Source organism: Hyla sarda, chromosome 6 (assembly GCF_029499605.1).
Source record: "Hyla sarda isolate aHylSar1 chromosome 6, aHylSar1.hap1, whole genome shotgun sequence".
NCBI lineage: Eukaryota > Metazoa > Chordata > Amphibia > Anura > Hylidae > Hyla > Hyla sarda.
In genome coordinates, this window is record NC_079194.1 from 281,125,017 (window position 1) to 281,144,052 (window position 19,036).

At 41.4% G+C, this 19,036-nt stretch overlaps 26 non-coding genes across 26 annotated transcripts; 10 read left to right on the forward strand and 16 right to left on the reverse strand.

Moving 5' to 3' along the window:
- Nucleotides 1-1,186: 1,186 nt before the first annotated feature.
- Nucleotides 1,187-1,260, reverse strand: TRNAT-UGU (transfer RNA threonine (anticodon UGU)). Its single transcript has one exon. It is a non-coding gene; the product is annotated as a tRNA-Thr (tRNA).
- Nucleotides 1,261-1,860: 600 nt separating this feature from the next.
- TRNAT-CGU (transfer RNA threonine (anticodon CGU)) lies at nt 1,861-1,934 on the reverse strand. The gene has a single exon. It is a non-coding gene; the product is annotated as a tRNA-Thr (tRNA).
- Nucleotides 1,935-2,575: 641 nt separating this feature from the next.
- TRNAT-UGU (transfer RNA threonine (anticodon UGU)) lies at nt 2,576-2,649 on the reverse strand. Its single transcript has one exon. It is a non-coding gene; the product is annotated as a tRNA-Thr (tRNA).
- Nucleotides 2,650-3,250: 601 nt separating this feature from the next.
- On the reverse strand, nt 3,251-3,324 carry TRNAT-CGU (transfer RNA threonine (anticodon CGU)). Its single transcript has one exon. It is a non-coding gene; the product is annotated as a tRNA-Thr (tRNA).
- Nucleotides 3,325-3,968: 644 nt separating this feature from the next.
- On the reverse strand, nt 3,969-4,042 carry TRNAT-UGU (transfer RNA threonine (anticodon UGU)). The gene has a single exon. It is a non-coding gene; the product is annotated as a tRNA-Thr (tRNA).
- A 611-nt stretch (nt 4,043-4,653) lies between these two features.
- TRNAT-CGU (transfer RNA threonine (anticodon CGU)) lies at nt 4,654-4,727 on the reverse strand. Its single transcript has one exon. It is a non-coding gene; the product is annotated as a tRNA-Thr (tRNA).
- A 1,002-nt stretch (nt 4,728-5,729) lies between these two features.
- TRNAT-CGU (transfer RNA threonine (anticodon CGU)) lies at nt 5,730-5,803 on the reverse strand. Its single transcript has one exon. It is a non-coding gene; the product is annotated as a tRNA-Thr (tRNA).
- A 224-nt stretch (nt 5,804-6,027) lies between these two features.
- On the forward strand, nt 6,028-6,109 carry TRNAS-GCU (transfer RNA serine (anticodon GCU)). Its single transcript has one exon. It is a non-coding gene; the product is annotated as a tRNA-Ser (tRNA).
- A 1,009-nt stretch (nt 6,110-7,118) lies between these two features.
- TRNAT-CGU (transfer RNA threonine (anticodon CGU)) lies at nt 7,119-7,198 on the reverse strand. Its single transcript has one exon. It is a non-coding gene; the product is annotated as a tRNA-Thr (tRNA).
- A 621-nt stretch (nt 7,199-7,819) lies between these two features.
- TRNAT-UGU (transfer RNA threonine (anticodon UGU)) lies at nt 7,820-7,893 on the reverse strand. The gene has a single exon. It is a non-coding gene; the product is annotated as a tRNA-Thr (tRNA).
- Nucleotides 7,894-8,495: 602 nt separating this feature from the next.
- TRNAT-CGU (transfer RNA threonine (anticodon CGU)) lies at nt 8,496-8,569 on the reverse strand. The gene has a single exon. It is a non-coding gene; the product is annotated as a tRNA-Thr (tRNA).
- A 227-nt stretch (nt 8,570-8,796) lies between these two features.
- TRNAS-ACU (transfer RNA serine (anticodon ACU)) lies at nt 8,797-8,878 on the forward strand. The gene has a single exon. It is a non-coding gene; the product is annotated as a tRNA-Ser (tRNA).
- Nucleotides 8,879-9,213: 335 nt separating this feature from the next.
- TRNAT-UGU (transfer RNA threonine (anticodon UGU)) lies at nt 9,214-9,287 on the reverse strand. Its single transcript has one exon. It is a non-coding gene; the product is annotated as a tRNA-Thr (tRNA).
- A 598-nt stretch (nt 9,288-9,885) lies between these two features.
- On the reverse strand, nt 9,886-9,959 carry TRNAT-CGU (transfer RNA threonine (anticodon CGU)). Its single transcript has one exon. It is a non-coding gene; the product is annotated as a tRNA-Thr (tRNA).
- Nucleotides 9,960-10,962: 1,003 nt separating this feature from the next.
- On the reverse strand, nt 10,963-11,036 carry TRNAT-CGU (transfer RNA threonine (anticodon CGU)). The gene has a single exon. It is a non-coding gene; the product is annotated as a tRNA-Thr (tRNA).
- A 1,348-nt stretch (nt 11,037-12,384) lies between these two features.
- On the forward strand, nt 12,385-12,458 carry TRNAT-UGU (transfer RNA threonine (anticodon UGU)). The gene has a single exon. It is a non-coding gene; the product is annotated as a tRNA-Thr (tRNA).
- Nucleotides 12,459-12,857: 399 nt separating this feature from the next.
- TRNAS-GCU (transfer RNA serine (anticodon GCU)) lies at nt 12,858-12,939 on the reverse strand. The gene has a single exon. It is a non-coding gene; the product is annotated as a tRNA-Ser (tRNA).
- Nucleotides 12,940-13,167: 228 nt separating this feature from the next.
- On the forward strand, nt 13,168-13,241 carry TRNAT-AGU (transfer RNA threonine (anticodon AGU)). The gene has a single exon. It is a non-coding gene; the product is annotated as a tRNA-Thr (tRNA).
- Nucleotides 13,242-13,780: 539 nt separating this feature from the next.
- On the reverse strand, nt 13,781-13,862 carry TRNAS-GCU (transfer RNA serine (anticodon GCU)). Its single transcript has one exon. It is a non-coding gene; the product is annotated as a tRNA-Ser (tRNA).
- A 216-nt stretch (nt 13,863-14,078) lies between these two features.
- On the forward strand, nt 14,079-14,152 carry TRNAT-AGU (transfer RNA threonine (anticodon AGU)). The gene has a single exon. It is a non-coding gene; the product is annotated as a tRNA-Thr (tRNA).
- Nucleotides 14,153-14,752: 600 nt separating this feature from the next.
- Nucleotides 14,753-14,826, forward strand: TRNAT-UGU (transfer RNA threonine (anticodon UGU)). Its single transcript has one exon. It is a non-coding gene; the product is annotated as a tRNA-Thr (tRNA).
- A 677-nt stretch (nt 14,827-15,503) lies between these two features.
- On the forward strand, nt 15,504-15,577 carry TRNAT-AGU (transfer RNA threonine (anticodon AGU)). The gene has a single exon. It is a non-coding gene; the product is annotated as a tRNA-Thr (tRNA).
- Nucleotides 15,578-16,688: 1,111 nt separating this feature from the next.
- Nucleotides 16,689-16,770, reverse strand: TRNAS-GCU (transfer RNA serine (anticodon GCU)). Its single transcript has one exon. It is a non-coding gene; the product is annotated as a tRNA-Ser (tRNA).
- Nucleotides 16,771-16,998: 228 nt separating this feature from the next.
- TRNAT-AGU (transfer RNA threonine (anticodon AGU)) lies at nt 16,999-17,072 on the forward strand. The gene has a single exon. It is a non-coding gene; the product is annotated as a tRNA-Thr (tRNA).
- Nucleotides 17,073-17,672: 600 nt separating this feature from the next.
- TRNAT-UGU (transfer RNA threonine (anticodon UGU)) lies at nt 17,673-17,746 on the forward strand. Its single transcript has one exon. It is a non-coding gene; the product is annotated as a tRNA-Thr (tRNA).
- Nucleotides 17,747-18,423: 677 nt separating this feature from the next.
- Nucleotides 18,424-18,497, forward strand: TRNAT-AGU (transfer RNA threonine (anticodon AGU)). The gene has a single exon. It is a non-coding gene; the product is annotated as a tRNA-Thr (tRNA).
- Nucleotides 18,498-19,036: the final 539 nt, after the last annotated feature.

Genomic DNA, 19,036 nt, shown 5'->3' on the forward strand with positions numbered 1-19,036 from the left:
GCCAGTGCTTAATATGTGACCTTCAATGAAAATGCAGCCAAAGACTTGTTGATCATGTTGTCAGAATGTCTCACCTGGAGTGGTTGGAGCTTTTAAAGACGAGGTGGCCGAGGGGTTAAGTCGATGGACCGCTAATCCATTGTGCTCTGCATGCCTTTTCCAACTTGGTATCTTGCTTTGAAGATTTTTTATTGTCTTTGCAGGCATGGGAGTTTTCTACTTCCAATCCAGAAGGGTGCGTTATGTGACCTATCAACCAGGCCTTAGAAATCCTGCCTTGTTTTCCAATTCCTCTTGCATGGTGCTTAATGCTATCCTATAAAGAAGATGAGGACATTTCTTTCTTTTGGGCGTTTAGCCAGCATCCATATTTTTGACTTTGCTCGGACTGTCTTAGGGCTGTGGGATGGACAATATTGATGTCAGATAGGATTGAACATCTGCTTTTTGGTATGAAAAGCTTAAAATTTAGGGGGGGGAAAAAGGCACTAGTAAGCCTGCATTGTTTTTCCATTTTTCTTACATGAAAAGCTCAAAATGGCAAAGAAAGAAAGGCACTGCTGAGATTTCCAACTCAGGATCTCCTGTTTACAAGGCACGCGCTTTAACCAACTAAGCCACAGCCTCATGACAAACCAGATAGCTTGCATTTTTTCACCAACTTGGATTTAAGGTCCCCTCAGCCAGTGCCTGATCTGTGACCTTCAATAAAAATGCTGCAAAAAACTTTTTGACCCTCTTCTCAATTCTATCACCTGGAGATAGGATCTTATGTAGATGAGGTGGCCGAGTGGTTAAGGCGATGGACTGCTAATCCATTGTGCTCTGCATGCATTGGTTCCAATCCCATTCTCGTCAGTTTCTTCTTCTTTTTGCAACTTGCCTTGTAGATTCTTTATTGTCAGCATATGCAGTGGATGCTCCCACCATGGCAGTTTTCTATTTTCGATTCAGGAAGGTGCCTCATGTGACCTATCAACCAGGCATTAGTAATCCTGCATTGTTTTTCCATTTCTCTTGCGTGGTGCTTAATGCTATCCTATAAAGAAGATGAGGACATTTCTTTCTTTTGGGCGTTTAGCCAGCATCCATATTTTTGACTTTGCTCGGACATTCTTAGGACTTTGGGATAGACAAGTTTGAAGTCACTTCTTGGTATGAAAAGCTCAAAATTGCAAAGAAAGAAAGGCACTGCTGAGATTCGAACTCAGGATCTCCTGTTTACAAGACAGACGCTTTAACCAACTAAGCCACAGCATCATGACAAGCCATGCCTAAAAGTCAGAAAATGGGAATTGCTATGCAATGATTAAAATGTCTACAAAATGCTGTGTATTGACGGAGCAGTTGCAGCTTGCATTTTTTGAGTTACGGTCCACTCAGCCAGTGCTTAATATGTGACCTTCAATGAAAATGCAGCCAAAGACTTGTTGATCATGTTGTCAGAATGTCTCACCTGGAGTGGTTGCCTTTTAAAGACGAGGTGGCCGAGGGGTTAAGTCGATGGACCGCTAATCCATTGTGCTCTGCATGCCTTTTCCAACTTGGTATCTTGCTTTGAAGATTTTTTATTGTCTTTGCAGGCATGGTAGTTTTCTATTTCCAATCCAGAAGGGTGCGTTACGTGACCTATCAACCAGGCCTTAGAAATCCTGCCTTGTTTTCCAATTCCTCTTGCATGGTGCTTAATGCTATCCTATAAAGAAGATGAGGACATTTCTTTCTTTTGGGTGTTTAGCCAGCATCCATATTTTTGACTTTGCTCGGACTGTCTTAGGGCTGTGGGATGGACAATATTGATGTCAGATAGGATTGAACATCTGCTTTTTGGTATGAAAAGCTTAAAATTTAGGGAAAAAAAGGCACTGCTGTGATTTGAACTCAGGATCTCCTGTTTACGAGACAGGCGCTTTAACCAACTAAGCCACAGCACCAAAAGTCCAGCAGAAAAGCCAGAAAATGGGAATTTCTTACGCAATGATTCAAATTTCTACAAAATGTTGTTCATTGATGGAGTTTTTGCAGCTTGCATTTTTTCACCAACTTGGAGTTAAGGTCTCCTCAGCCAGTGCCTGATCTGTGACCTTCAATAAAATTGCAGCAAAAAACTTTTTACCCTGTTCTCAGAATCTATCACCTGGAGGTTGGATTTTATGTAGACGAGGTGGCCGAGTGGTTAAGGCGATGGACGGCTACTCCATTATGCTCTGCATGCATCGGTTCAAATCCCATTCTTGTCGGTTTCTTCTCATTTTTAGGCCTTTTCAACTTGCCTAGTAGATTCTTTATTGTCAGCATATGCAGTGGATGCTCCCACCATGGCAGTTTTCTATTTTCGATTCAGAAAGGTGCCTCATGTGACCTGTCAACCAGGCATTAGTAATCCTGCATTGTTTTTCCATTTCTCTTGCATGGTGCTTAATGCTATCCTATAAAGAAGATGATTACATTTCTTTCTTTTGGGTGTTTAGCCAGCATCCATATTTTTGACTTTGCTCGGACATTCTTAGGACTTTGGGATAGACAAGTTTGAAGTCACTTCTTGGTATGAAAACTCAAAATTGCAAAGAAAGAAAGGCACTGCTGAGATTCGAACTCAGGATCTCCTGTTTACAAAACAAGCGCTTTAACCAACTAAGCCACAGCGCCATGACAAGCCATTTCTAAAAGTCAGAAAATGTGAATTGCTATGCAATGATTGAAATGTCTACAAAATGCTGTGTATTGACGGAGTAGTTGCAGTTTGCATTTTTTGAGTTACGGTCCACTCAGCCAGTGCTTAATATGTGACCTTCAATGAAAATGCAGCCAAAGACTTGTTGATCATGTCGTCAGAATGTCTCATCTGGAGGGGTTGCCTTTTAAAGACGAGGTGGCCGAGGGGTTAAGTCGATGGACCGCTAATCCATTGTGCTCTGCATGATTTTTCCAACTTGGTATCTTGCTTTGAAGATTTTTTATTGTCTTTGCAGGCATGGGAGTTTTCTATTTCCAATCCAGAAGGGTGCGTTACGTGACCTATCAACCAGGCCTTAGAAATTCTGCCTTGTTTTCCAATTCCTCTTGCATGGTGCTTAATGCTATCCTATAAAGAAGATGAGGACATTTCTTTCTTTTGTGTGTTTAGCCAGCATCCATATTTTTGACTTTGCTCGGACTGTCTTAGGGCTGTGGGATGGACAATATTGATGTCAGATAGGATTGAACATCTGCTTTTTGGTATGAAAAGCTTAAAATTTAGGGAAAAAAAAGGCACTGCTGAGATTTGAACTCAGGATCTCCTGTTTACGAAACAGGCGCTTTAACCATCTAAGCCACAGCGCCACATTAAGTCCAGCAGAAAGACCAGAAAATGGGAATTTCTTACGCAATGATTTAAATTTCTACAAAATGTTGTTCATTGATGGAGTTTTTGCAGCTTGCATTTTTTCACCAACTTGGAGTTACGGTCCCCTCAGCCAGTGCCTGATCTGTGACCTTCAATAAAAATGCAGCAAAAAACTTTTTACCCTGTTCTCAGAATCTATCACCTGGAGGTAGGATTGTATGTAGATGAGGTGGCCGAGTGGTTAAGGCGATGGATGGCTAATCCATTATGCTCTGCATGCATCGGTTCAAATCCGATTCTTGTTGGTTTCTTCTACTTTTTACGCCTTTTCAACTTGCCTAGTAGATTCTTTATTGTCAGCATATGCAGTGGATTCTCCCACCATGGCAGTTTTCTATTTTCGATTCAGAAAGGTGCCTCATGTGACCTGTCAACCAGGCATTAGTAATCCTGCATTGTTTTTCCATTTCTCTTGCATGGTGCTTAATGCTATCCTATAAAGAAGATGATTACATTTCTTTCTTTTGGGTGTTTAGCCAGCATCCATATTTTTGACTTTGCTCGGACATTCTTAGGACTTTGGGATAGACAAGTTTGAAGTCACTTCTTAGTATGAAAACTCAAAATTGCAAAGAAAGAAAGGCACTGCTGAGATTTGAACTCAGGATCTCCTGTTCACAATACAGGCACTTTAACCAACTAAGCCACAGCGCCAAGCCAAGCCAAGCCAAGCCAAGCCTAAAAGTCCAAAAATGGGAATTGCTATGCAATGATTGAAATGTCTACAAAATGCTGTGTATTGACGGAGCAGTTGCAGCTTGCATTTTTTGAGTTACGGTCCACTCAGCCAGTGCTTAATATGTGACCTTCAATGAAAATGCAGCCAAAGACTTGTTGATCATGTTGTCAGAATGTCTCACCTGGAGTGGTTGCCTTTTAAAGATGAGGTGGCCGAGGGGTTAAATCGATGGACCGCTAATCCATTGTGCTCTGCATGCCTTTTCCAACTTGGTATCTTGCTTTGAAGATTTTTTATTGTCTTTGCAGGCATGGGAGTTTTCTATTTCCAATCCGGAAGGGTGCGTTACGTGACCTATCAACCAGGCCTTAGAAATCCTGCCTTGTTTTCCAATTCCTCTTGCATGGTGCTTAATGCTATCCTATAAAGAAGATGAGGACATTTCTTTCTTTTGTGTGTTTAGCCAGCATCCATATTTTTGACTTTGCTCGGACTGTCTTAGGGCTGTGGGATTGACAATATTGATGTCAGATAGGATTGAACATCTGCTTTTTGGTATGAAAAGCTTAAAATTTAGGGAAAAAAAAGGCACTGCTGAGATTTGAACTCAGGATCTCCTGTTTACGAGACAGGTGCTTTAACCAACTAAGCCACAGCGCCACGTGAAGGCCAGCAGAAAAGCCAGAAAATGGGAATTTCTTACGCAATGATTCAAATTTCTACAAAATGTTGTTCATTGATGGAGTTTTTGCAGCTTGCATTTTTTCACCAACTTGGAGTTAAGGTCCCCTCACCCAGTGCCTGATCTGTGCCTGATCTCTTGCATGGTGCTTAATGCTATCCTATAAAGAAGATGAGGACATTTCTTTCTTTTGGGTGTTTAGCCAGCATCCATATTTTTGACTTTGCTCCGACATTCTTAGGACTTTGGGATAGACAAGTTTGAAGTCACTTCTTGGTATGAAAACTCAAAATTGCAAAGAAAGAAAGGCACTGTACAGATTCAAACTCAGGATCTCCTGTTTACAAGACAGGTGCTTTAACCAACTAAGCCACAGCGCCATGACAAGCCATGTCTAAAAGTCAGAAAATGGGAATTGCTATGCAATGGTTAAAATGTCTATAAAATGCTGTGTATTGACGGAGCAGTTGCAGCTTGCATTTTTTGAGTTACGGTCCACTCAGCCAGTGCTTAATATGTGACCTTCAATGAAAATGCAGCCAAAGATTTGTTGATCATGTTGTCAGAATGTCTCATCTGGAGGGGTTGCCTTTTAAAGACGAGGTGGCCGAGGGGTTAAGTCGATGGACCTCTAATCCATTGTGCTCTGCATGCCTTTTCCAACTTGGTATCTTGCTTTGAAGATTTTTATTGTCTTTGCAGGCATGGGAGTTTTCTATTTCCAATCCAGAAGGGTGCGTTACGTGACCTATCAACCAGGCCTTAGAAATCCTGCCTTGTTTTCCAATTCCTCTTGCATGGTGCTTAATGCTATCCTATAAAGAAGATGAGGACATTTCTTTCTTTTGTGTGTTTAGCCAGCATCCATATTTTTGACTTTGCTCGGACTGTCTTAGGGCTGTGGGATGGACAATATTGATGTCAGATAGAATTGAACATCTGCTTTTTGGTATGAAAAGCTTAAAATTTAGGGAAAAAAACGGCCCTGCTGAGATTTGAACTCAGGATCTCCTGTTTACGAGACAGGCGCTTTAACCAACTAAGCCATAGCACCAAAAGTCCAGCAGAAAAGCCAGAAAATGGGAATTTCTTACGCAATGATTTAAATTTCTACAAAATGTTGTTCATTGATGGAGTTTTTGCAGCTTGCATTTTTTCACCAACTTGGAGTTACGGTCCCCTCAGCCAGTGCCTGATCTGTGACCTTCAATAAAAATGCAGCAAAAAACTTTTTACCCTGTTCTCAGAATCTATCACCTGGAGGTAGGATTGTATGTAGACGAGGTGGCCGAGTGGTTAAGGCGATGGACGGCTAATCCATTATGCTCTGCATGCATCGGTTCAAATCCGATTCTCGTTGGTTTCTTCTACTTTTTACGCCTTTTCAACTTGCCTAGTAGATTCTTTATTGTCAGCATATGCAGTGGATTCTCCCACCATGGCAGTTTTCTATTTTCGATTCAGAAAGGTGCCTCATGTGACCTGTCAACCAGGCATTAGTAATCCTGCATTGTTTTTCCATTTCTCTTGCATGGTGCTTAATGCTATCCTATAAAGAAGATGATTACATTTCTTTCTTTTGGGTGTTTAGCCAGCATCCATATTTTTGACTTTGCTCGGACATTCTTAGGACTTTGGGATAGACAAGTTTGAAGTCACTTCTTGGTATGAAAACTCAAAATTGCAAAGAAAGAAAGGCACTGTACAGATTCAAACTCAGGATCTCCTGTTTACAAGACAGGCGCTTTAACCAGCTAAGCCACAGCGCCATGACAAGCCATGTCTAAAAGTCAGAAAATGGGAATTGCTATGCAATGGTTAAAATGTCTATAAAATGCTGTGTATTGACGGAGCAGTTGCAGCTTGCATTTTTTGAGTTACGGTCCACTCAGCCAGTGCTTAATATGTGACCTTCAATGAAAATGCAGCCAAAGACTTGTTGATCATGTTGTCAGAATGTCTCATCTGGAGGGGTTGCCTTTTAAAGACGAGGTGGCCGAGGGGTTAAGTCGATGGACCTCTAATCCATTGTGCTCTGCATGCCTTTTCCAACTTGGTATCTTGCTTTGAAGATTTTTATTGTCTTTGCAGGCATGGGAGTTTTCTATTTCCAATCCAGAAGGGTGCGTTACGTGACCTATCAACCAGGCCTTAGAAATCCTGCCTTGTTTTCCAATTCCTCTTGCATGGTGCTTAATGCTATCCTATAAAGAAGATGAGGACATTTCTTTCTTTTGTGTGTTTAGCCAGCATCCATATTTTTGACTTTGCTCGGACTGTCTTAGGGCTGTGGGATGGACAATATTGATGTCAGATAGGATTGAACATCTGCTTTTTGGTATGAAAAGCTTAAAATTTAGGGAAAAAAACGGCACTGCTGAGATTTGAACTCAGGATCTCCTGTTTACGAGACAGGCGCTTTAACCAACTAAGCCACAGCAGAAAAGCCAGAAAATGGGAATTTCTTACGCAATGATTCAAATTTCTACAAAATGTTGTTCATTGATGGAGTTTTTGCAGCTTGCATTTTTTCACCAACTTGGAGTTAAGGTCTCCTCAGCCAGTGCCTGATCTGTGACCTTCAATAAAATTGCAGCAAAAAACTTTTTACCCTGTTCTCAGAATCTATCACCTGGAGGTAGGATTTTATGTAGACGAGGTGGCCGAGTGGTTAAGGCGATGGACGGCTACTCCATTATGCTCTGCATGCATCGGTTCAAATCCCATTCTTGTCGGTTTCTTCTCCTTTTTAGGCCTTTTCAACTTGCCTAGTAGATTCTTTATTGTCAGCATATGCAGTGGATGCTCCCACCATGGCAGTTTTCTATTTTCGATTCAGAAAGGTGCCTCATGTGACCTGTCAACCAGGCATTAGTAATCCTGCATTGTTTTTCCATTTCTCTTGCATGGTGCTCAATGCTATCCTATAAAGAAGATGATTACATTTCTTTCTTTTGGGTGTTTAGTCAGCATCCATATTTTTGACTTTGCTCGGACATTCTTAGGACTTTGGGATAGACAAGTTTGAAGTCACTTCTTGGTATGAAAACTCAAAATTGCAAAGAAAGAAAGGCACTGCTGAGATTCGAACTCAGGATCTCCTGTTTACAAAACAGGCGCTTTAACCAACTAAGCCACAGCGCCATGACAAGCAATGTCTAAAAGTCAGAAAATGTGAATTGCTATGCAATGATTGAAATGTCTACAAAATGCTGTGTATTGACGGAGCAGTTGCAGTTTGCATTTTTTGAGTTACGGTCCACTCAGCCAGTGCTTAATATGTGACCTTCAATGAAAATGCAGCCAAAGACTTGTTGATCATGTTGTCAGAATGTCTCATCTGGAGGGGTTGCCTTTTAAAGACGAGGTGGCCGAGGGGTTAAGTCGATGGACCGCTAATCCATTGTGCTCTGCATGATTTTTCCAACTTGGTATCTTGCTTTGAAGATTTTTTATTGTCTTTGCAGGCATGGGAGTTTTCTATTTCCAATCCAGAAGGGTGCGTTACGTGACCTATCAACCAGGCCTTAGAAATTCTGCCTTGTTTTCCAATTCCTCTTGCATGGTGCTTAATGCTATCCTATAAAGAAGATGAGGACATTTCTTTCTTTTGGGCGTTTAGCCAGCATCCATATTTTTGACTTTGCTCGGACTGTCTTAGGGCTGTGGGATGGACAATATTGATGTCAGATAGGATTGAACATCTGCTTTTTGGTATGAAAAGCTTAAAATTTAGGGAAAAAAAAAGGCACTGCTGAGATTTGAACTCAGGATCTCCTGTTTACGAGACAGGCGCTTTAATCATCTAAGCCACAGCGCCACGTGAAGTCCAGCAGAAAGACCAGAAAATGGGAATTTCTTACGCAATGATTTAAATTTCTACAAAATGTTGTTCATTGATGGAGTTTTTGCAGCTTGCATTTTTTCACCAACTTGGAGTTACGGTCCCCTCAGCCAGTGCCTGATCTGTGACCTTCAATAAAAATGCAGCAAAAAACTTTTTACCCTGTTCTCAGAATCTATCACCTGGAGGTAGGATTGTATGTAGATGAGGTGGCCGAGTGGTTAAGGCGATGGACGACTAATCCATTATGCTCTGCATGCATTGGTTCAAATCCGATTCTCGTTGGTTTCTTCTACTTTTTACGCCTTTTCAACTTGCCTAGTAGATTCTTTATTGTCAGCATATGCAGTGGATTCTCCCACCATGGCAGTTTTCTATTTTCGATTCAGAAAGGTGCCTCATGTGACCTGTCAACCAGGCATTAGTAATCCTGCATTGTTTTTCCATTTCTCTTGCATGGTGCTTAATGCTATCCTATAAAGAAGATGATTACATTTCTTTCTTTTGGGTGTTTAGCCAGCATCCATATTTTTGACTTTGCTCGGACATTCTTAGGACTTCGGGATAAACAAGTTTGAAGTCACTTCTTAGTATGAAAACTCAAAATTGCAAAGAAAGAAAGGCACTGCTGAGATTTGAACTCAGGATCTTCTGTTCACAATACAGGCACTTTAACCAACTAAGCCACAGCGCCAAGCCAAGCCAAGCCTAAAAGTCCAAAAATGGGAATTGCTATGCAATGATTGAAATGTCTACAAAATGCTGTGTATTGACGGAGCAGTTGCAGCTTGCATTTTTTGAGTTACGGTCCACTCAGCCAGTGCTTAATATGTGACCTTCAATGAAAATGCAGCCAAAGACTTGTTGATCATGTTGTCAGAATGTCTCACCTGGAGTGGTTGCCTTTTAAAGATGAGGTGGCCGAGGGGTTAAATCGATGGACCGCTAATCCATTGTGCTCTGCATGCCTTTTCCAACTTGGTATCTTGCTTTGAAGATTTTTTATTGTCTTTGCAGGCATGGGAGTTTTCTATTTCCAATCCGGAAGGGTGCGTTACGTGACCTATCAACCAGGCATTAGTAATCCTGCATTGTTTTTCCATTTCTCTTGCATGGTGCTTAATGCTATCCTATAAAGAAGATGAGAACATTTCTTTCTTTTGGGCGTTTAGCCAGCGTCCATATTTTTGACTTTGCTCGAACTGTCTTAGGGCTGTGGGATGGACAATATTGATGTCAGATAGGATTGAACATCTGATGTTTGGTATGAAAAGCTTAAAATTTAGGGAAAAAGGCACTGCTGAGATTTGAACTCAGGATCTCCTGTTTACGAGACAGGTGCTTTAACCAACTAAGCCACAGCGCCACGTGAAATCTAACAGAAAAGCCAGAAAATTGGAATTTCTTACGCAATGATTCAAATTTCTACAAAATGTTGTTCATTGATGGAGTGGTTTCAGCTTGCATTTTTTCACCAACTTGGAGTTAAGGTCCCCTCACCCAGTGCCTGATCTGTGCCTGATCTCTTGCATGGTGCGTAATGCTATCCTATAAAGAAGATGAGGACATTTCTTTCTTTTGGGTGTTTAGCCAGCATCCATATTTTTGACTTTGCTCCGACATTCTTAGGACTTTGGGATAGACAAGTTTGAAGTCACTTCTTGGTATGAAAACTCAAAATTGCAAAGAAAGAAAGGCACTGTACAGATTCAAACTCAGGATCTCAAGTTTACAAGACAGGTGCTTTAACCAACTAAGCCACAGCGCCATGACAAGCCATGTCTAAAAGTCAGAAAATGGGAATTGCTATGCAATGGTTAAAATATCTATAAAATGCTGTGTATTGACGGAGCAGTTGCAGCTTGCATTTTTTGAGTTACGGTCCACTCAGCCATTGCTTAATATGTGACCTTCAATGAAAATGCAGCCAAAGACTTGTTGATCATGTTGTCAGAATGTCTCATCTGGAGGGGTTGCCTTTTAAAGACGAGGTGGCCGAGGGGTTAAGTCGATGGACCGCTAATCCATTGTGCTCTGCATGATTTTTCCAACTTGGTATCTTGCTTTGAAGATTTTTTATTGTCTTTGCAGGCATGGGAGTTTTCTATTTCCAATCCAGAAGGGTGCGTTATGTGACCTATCAACCAGGCCTTAGAAATTCTGCCTTGTTTTCCAATTCCTCTTGCATGGTGCTTAATGCTATCCTATAAAGAAGATGAGGACATTTCTTTCTTTTGTGTGTTTAGCCAGCATCCATATTTTTGACTTTGCTCGGACTGTCTTAGGGCTGTGGGATGGACAATATTGATGTCAGATAGGATTGAACATCTGCTTTTTGGTATGAAAAGCTTAAAATTTAGGGGAAAAAAAGGCACTGCTAAGATTTGAACTCAGGATCTCCTGTTTACGAGACAGGCGCTTTAACCATCTAAGCCACAGCGCCACGTGAAGTCCAGCAGAAAGACCAGAAAATGGGAATTTCTTACGCAATGATTCAAATTTCTACAAAATGTTGTTCATTGATGGAGTTTTTGCAGCTTGCATTTTTTCACCAACTTGGAGTTACGGTCCCCCCAGCCAGTGCCTGATCTGTGACCTTCAATAAAAATGCAGCAAAAAACTTTTTACCCTGTTCTCAGAATCTATCACCTGGAGGTAGGATCGTATGTAGATGAGGTGGCCGAGTGGTTAAGGTGATGGACGGCTAATCCATTATGCTCTGCATGCATCGGTTCAAATCTGATTCTCGTTGGTTTCTTCTACTTTTTACGCCTTTTCAACTTGCCTAGTAGATTCTTTATTGTCAGCATATGCAGTGGATTCTCCCACCATGGCAGTTTTCTATTTTCGATTCAGAAAGGTGCCTCATGTGACCTGTCAACCAGGCATTAGTAATCCTGCATTGTTTTTCCATTTCTCTTGCATGGTGCTTAATGCTATCCTATAAAGAAGATGATTACATTTCTTTCTTTTGGGTGTTTAGCCAGCATCCATATTTTTGACTTTGCTCGGACATTCTTAGGACTTTGGGATAGACAAGTTTGAAGTCACTTCTTAGTATGAAAACTCAAAATTGCAAAGAAAGAAAGGCACTGCTGAGATTTGAACTCAGGATCTCCTGTTTACAATACAGGCACTTTAACCAACCAAGCCAAGCCAAGCCAAGCCTAAAAGTCCAAAAATGGGAATTGCTATGCAATGATTGAAATGTCTACAAAATGCTGTGTATTGACGGAGCAGTTGCAGCTTGCATTTTTTGAGTTACGGTCCACTCAGCCAGTGCTTAATATGTGACCTTCAATGAAAATGCAGCCAAAGACTTGTTGATCATGTTGTCAGAATGTCTCACCTGGACTGGTTGCCTTTTAAAGATGAGGTGGCCGAGGGGTTAAAGCCAGCGTCCATATTTTTGACTTTGCTCGGACTGTCTTAGGGCTGTGGGATGGACAATATTGATGTCAGATAGGATTGAACATCTGCTTTTTGGTATGAAAATTTTTGATGGGATTTGAACCCATGCATGCAGAGCACAATGGATTAGCAGTCCATCGCTTTAACCACTCGGCCACCTCGTCTACATGAGACCCTACCTCCAGGTGATAGATTCTGAGAACAGGGTCAAAAATTTTGTTGCTGCATTTTCATTGAAGGTCACATATTAAGCACTGGCTGAGTGGACCGTAACTCAAAAAATGCAAGGTGCAACTACTCCGTCAATATAAAGCTTTTTGTAGACATTTTAATCATTGCATAGCAATTCCCATTTCGGACTTTTAGGCATGGGTTGTTATGGCCCTGTGGCTTAGATGGTTAAAGTGCCTGTCTTGTAAACAGGAGATCCTGAGTTCAAATCTCAGCAGTGCCTTTCTTTCTTTGCAATTTTGAGCTTTTCATACCAAGAAGTAGACGTTCAATCATATGTGACTTCAAACTTGTCTATCCCACAGTCCTAAGAATGTCCGAGCAAAGTCGAAAATATGTATGCTGGCTGAATGCCCAAAAGAAGGAAATGTCTCATCTTCTTTATTGGATAGTATGAAGCAACATGCAAGAGAAATGGAAAAACAATGCAGGATTACTGATGCCAGGTTGATAGGTCACATGAGGCACCTTTCTGAATCCAAAATAGAAAACTGCCATGGTGGGAGCATCCACTGCATATGCTGACAATAAAGAATCTACAAGGCAAGTTGCAAAGAATCTACAAGGCAAGTTGCAAAGAATCTACTAGGCAAGCTGCAAAGTGGTAAAAAGTAGAAGAAACCGACGAGGATGGGATTTGAACCCATGCATGCAGAGCACAATGGATTAGCAGTCCATCGCCTTAACCACTCGGCCACCACATCTACATAAGACCCTACCTCCAGGTGATGGATTCTGAGAACAGGGTCAAAAAGTTTTTTGCTGCATTTTTATTGAAGGTCACACATCAGGCACTGGCTGAGGGGACCTTAATTTCAAGTTGGTGAAAAAATGCAAGCGGCAACCACTCCATCAATGCACAACATTTTATAGAAATTTGAATCATTGCGTAAGAAATTCCCTTTTTCTGGCTTTTCTGCTGGACTTCATGTGGCGCTGTGGCTTAGTTGGTTAAAGCGCCTGTTTAGTAAACAGGAGATCCTGAGTTCAAATCTCAGCAGTGCCTTTTTTCCCCTAAATTTTAAGCTTTTCATACCAAAAAGCAGATGTTCAATCCTATCTGACATCAATATTGTCCATCCCACAGCCCTAAGACAGTCCGAGCAAAGTCAAAAATAAGGATGCTTCAAATCTCAGCAGTGCCTTTCTTTCTTTGCAATTTTGAGCTTTTCATACCAAGAAGTAGACGTTCAATCATATGTGACTTCAAACTTGTCTATCCCACAGTCCTAAGAATGTCCGAGCAAAGTCAAAAATATGTATGCTGGCTGAATGCCCAAAAGAAGGAAATGTCCTCATCTTCTTTATAGGATAGCATTAAGCACCATGCAAGAGAAATGGAAAAACAATGCAGGATCACTAATGCCAGGTTGATAGGTCACATGAGGCACCTTTCTGAATCCAAAATAGAAAACTGCCATGGTGGGAGCATCCACTGCATATGCTGACAATAAAGAATCTACAAGGCAAGTTGCAAAGAATCTACAAGGCAAGTTTCAAAGAATCTACTAGGCAAGCTGCAAAGTAGTAAAAAGTAGAAGAAACCAACGAGGATGGGATTTGAACCCATGCATGCAGAGCACAATGGATTAGCAGTCCATCGCCTTAACCACTCGGCCACCTCGTCTACATGAGACCCCACCTCCAGGTGATAGATTCTGAGAACAGGGTCAAAAAGTTTTTTGCTGCATTTTTACTGAAGGTACTGGCTGAGGGGACCTTAACTTCAAGTTGGTGAAAAAATGCAAGCGGCAACCACTCCATCGATGCACAACATTTTATAGAAATTTGAATCATTGCGTAAGAAATTCCCTTTTTCTGGCTTTTCTGCTGGACCTCATGTGGCGCTGTGGCTTAGTTGGTTAAAGCGCCTGTTTAGTAAACAGGAGATCCTGAGTTCAAATCTTTGCAGTGCCTTTTTTCCCCTAAATTTTAAGCTTTTCATACCAAAAAGCAGATGTTCAATCCTATCTGACATCAATATTGTCCATCCCACAGCCCTAAGACAGTCCGAGCAAAGTCAAAAATATGGATGCTGGCTAAACGCCCAAAAGAAAGAAATGTCCTCATCTTCTTTATAGGATAGCATTAAGCACCATGCAAGAGGAATTGGAAAACAAGGCAGGCTTTCTAAGGCCTGGTTGATAGGTCACGTAACGCACCCTTCTGGATTGGAAATAGAAAACTCCCATGCCTGCAAAGACAATAAAAAATCTTCAAAGCAAGATACCAAGTTGGAAAAGGCATGCAGAGCACAATGGATTAGCCGTCCATCGAATTAACCCCTCGGCCACCTCGTCTTTAAAAGGCAACCACTCCAGGTGAGACATTCTGACAACATGATCAACAAGTCTTTGGCTGCATTTTCATTGAAGGTCACATATTAAGAACTGGCTGAATGGACCGTAACTCAAAAAATGCAAGCTGCAACTTCTCCGTCAATATACAGCATTTTGTAGACATTTTAATCATTGCATAGCAATTCCCATTTTCGGACTTTTAGACATGAGTTGTTATGGCGCTGTGGCTTAGTTGGTTAAAGCGCCTCTCTTGTAAACAGGAGATCCTGAGTTCAAATCTCAGCAGTGCCTTTCTTTCTTTGCAATTTTGAGCTTTTCATACCAAGAAGTAGACGTTCAATCATATGTGACTTCAAACTTGTCTATCCCACAGTCCTAAGAATGTCCGAGCAAAGTCAAAAATATGTATGCTGGCTAAATGCCCAAAAGAAGGAAATGTCCTCATCTTCTTTATTGGATAGTATGAAGCACCATGCAAGAGAAATGGAAAAACAATGCAGGATTACTAATGCCAGGTTGATAGGTCACATGAGGCACCTTTCTGAACCCAAAATAGAAAACTGCCATGGTGGGAGCATCCACTGCATATGCTGACAATAAAGAATCTACAAGGCAAGTTGCAAAGAATCTACTAGGCAAGCTGCAAAGTGGTAAAAAGTAGAAGAAACCGACGAGGATGGGATTTGAACCCATGCATGCAGAGCACAATGGATTAGGATTAACCACTCGGCCACCTCATCTACATAAGACCCTACCTCCAGGTGATGGATTCTGAGAACAAGGTCAAAAAGTTTTTTGCTGCATTTTTATTGAAGGTCACACATCAGGCACTGGCTGAGGGGACCATAACTTCAAGTTGGTGAAAAAATGCAAGCGGCAACCACTCCATCAATGCACAACATTTTATAGAAATTTGAATCATTGCGTAAGAAATTCCCTTTTTCTGGCTTTTCTGCTGGACTTCATGTAGCGCTGTGGCTTAGTTGGTTAAAGCGCCTGTCTAGTAAACAGGAGATCCTGAGTTCAAATCTCAGCAGTGCCTTTTTCCCCCTAAATTTTAAGCTTTTCATACCAAAAAGCAGATGTTCATTCCTATCTGACATCAATATTGTCCATCCCACAGCCCTAAGACAGTCCGAGCAAAGTCAAAAATATGGATGCTGGCTAAACGCCCAAAAGAAAGAAATGTCCTCATCTTCTTTATAGGATAGCATTAAGCACCATGCAAGAGGAATTGGAAAACAAGGCAGGCTTTCTAAGGCCTGGTTGATAGGTCACGTAATGCACCTTTCTGGATTGGAAATAGAAAACTCCCATGCCTGCAAAGACAATAAAAAATCTTCAAAGCAAGATACCAAGTTGGAAAAGGCATGCAGAGCACAATGGATTAGCCGTCCATCGAATTAACCCCTCGGCCACCTCGTCTTTAAAAGGCAACCACTCCAGGTGAGACATTCTGACAACATGATCAACAAGTCTTTGGCTGCATTTTCATTGAAGGTCACATATTAAGCACTGGCTGAATGGACCGTAACTCAAAAAATGCAAGCTGCAACTACTCAGTCAATATACAGCATTTTGTAGACATTTTAATCATTGCATAGCAATTCCCATTTTCGGACTTTTAGGCATGGGTTGTTATGGCGCTGTGGCTTAGTTGGTTAAAGTGCCTCTCATGTAAACAGGAGATCCTGAGTTCTAAAGCGCCTCTCTTGTAAACAGGAGATCCTGAGTTCAAATCTCAGCAGTGCCTTTCTTTCTTTGCAATTTTGAGCTTTTCATACCAAGAAGTAGACGTTCAATCATATGTGACTTCAAACTTGTCTATCCCACAGTCCTAAGAATGTCCGAGCAAAGTCAAAAATATGTATGCTGGCTAAATGCCCAAAAGAAGGAAATGTCCTCATCTTCTTTATTGGATAGTATGAAGCACCATGCAAGAGAAATGGAAAAACAATGCAGGATTACTAATGCCAGGTTGATAGGTCACATGAGGCACCTTTCTGAATCCAAAATAGAAAACTGCCATGGTGGGAGCATCCACTGCATATGCTGACAATAAAGAATCTACAAGGCAAGTTGCAAAGAATCTACAAGGCAAGTTGCAAAGAATCTACTAGGCAAGCTGCAAAGTGGTAAAAAGTAGAAGAAACCGACGAGGATGGGATTTGAACCCATGCATGCAGAGCACAATGGATTAGCAGTCCATTGCCTTAACCAATCGGCCACCTCGTCTACATAAGACCCTACCTCCAGGTGATGGATTCTGAGAACAAGGTCAAAAAGTTTTTTGCTGCATTTTTATTGAAGGTCACACATCAGGCACTGGCTGAGGGGACCATAACTTCAAGTTGGTGAAAAAATGCAAGCGGCAACCACTCCATCAATGCACAACATTTTATAGAAATTTGAATCATTGCGTAAGAAATTCCCTTTTTCTGGCTTTTCTGCTGGACTTCATGTGGCGCTGTGGCTTAGTTGGTTAAAGCGCCTGTTTAGTAAACAGGAGATCCTGAGTTCAAATCACAGCAGTGCCTTTTTTCCCCTAAAGTTTAAGCTTTTCATACCTAAAAGCAGATGTTCAATCCTATCTGACATCAATATTGTCCATCCCACAGCCCTAAGACAGTCCGAGCAAAGTCAAAAATAAGGATGCTGACTAAACGCCCAAAAGAAAGAAATGTCCTCATCTTCTTTATAGGATAGCATTAAGCACCATGCAAGAGGAATTGGAAAACAAGGCAGGCTTTCTAAGGCCTGGTTGATAGGTCACGTAACGCACCCTTCTGGATTGGAAATAGAAAACTCCCATGCCTGCAAAGACAATAAAAAATCTTCAAAGCAAGAAACCAAGTTGGAAAAGGCATGCAGAGCACAATGGATTAGCTGTCCATCGACTTAACCCCTCGGCCACCTCGTCTTTAAAAGGCAACCACTCCAGGTGAGACATTCTGACAACATGATCAACAAGTCTTTGGCTGCATTTTCATTGAAGGTCACATATTAAGCACTGGCTGAATGGACCGTAACTCAAAAAATGCAAGCTGCAACTGCTCCGTCAATATACAGCATTTTGTAGACATTTTAATCATTGCATAGCAATTCCCATTTTGGGACTTTTAGGTGTGGGTTGTCATGGCGCTGTGGCTTAGTTGGTTAAAGTGCCTGTCTTGTAAACAGGAGATCCTGAGTTCAAATCTCAGCAGTGCCTTTCTTTCTTTGCAATTTTGAGCTTTTCATACCAAGAAGTAGACGTTCAATCATATGTGACTTCAAACTTGTCTATCCCACAGTCCTAAGAATGTCCGAGCAAAGTCAAAAATATGTATGCTGGCTAAATGCCCAAAAGAAGGAAATGTCCTCATCTTCTTTATTGGATAGTATGAAGCACCATGCAAGAGAAATGGAAAAACAATGCAGGATTACTGATGCCAGGTTGATAGGTTACATGAGGCACCTTTCTGAATCCAAAATAGAAAACTGCCATGGTGGGAGCATCCACTGCATATGCTGACAATAAAGAATCTACAAGGCAAGTTGCAAAGAATCTACTAGGCAAGCTGCAAAGTGGTAAAAAGTAGAAGAAACCGACGAGGATGGGATTTGAACCCATGCATGCAGAGCACAATGGATTAGGATTAACCACTCGGCCACCTCATCTACATAAGACCCTACCTCCAGGTGATGGATTCTGAGAACAAGGTCAAAAAGTTTTTTGCTGCATTTTTATTGAAGGTCACACATCAGGCACTGGCTGAGGGGACCATAACTTCAAGTTGGTGAAAAAATGCAAGCGGCAACCACTCCATCAATGCACAACATTTTATAGAAATTTGAATCATTGCGTAAGAAATTCCCTTTTTCTGGCTTTTCTGCTGGACTTCATGTAGCGCTGTGGCTTAGTTGGTTAAAGCGCCTGTCTAGTAAACAGGAGATCCTGAGTTCAAATCTCAGCAGTGCCTTTTTCCCCCTAAATTTTAAGCTTTTCATACCAAAAAGCAGATGTTCATTCCTATCTGACATCAATATTGTCCATCCCACAGCCCTAAGACAGTCCGAGCAAAGTCAAAAATATGGATGCTGGCTAAACGCCCAAAAGAAAGAAATGTCCTCATCTTCTTTATAGGATAGCATTAAGCACCATGCAAGAGGAATTGGAAAACAAGGCAGGCTTTCTAAGGCCTGGTTGATAGGTCACGTAACGCACCCTTCTGGATTGGAAATAGAAAATTCCCATGCCTGCAAAGACAATAAAAAATCTTCAAAGCAAGATACCAAGTTGGAAAAGGCATGCAGAGCACAATGGATTAGCCGTCCATCGACTTAACCCTTCGGCCACCTCGTCTTTAAAAGGCAACCACTCCAGGTGAGACATTCTGACAACATGATCAACAAGTCTTTGGCTGCATTTTCATTGAAGGTCACATATTAAGCACTGGCTGAATGGACCGTAACTAAAAAAATGCAAGCTGCAACTACTCCGTCAATATACAGCATTTTG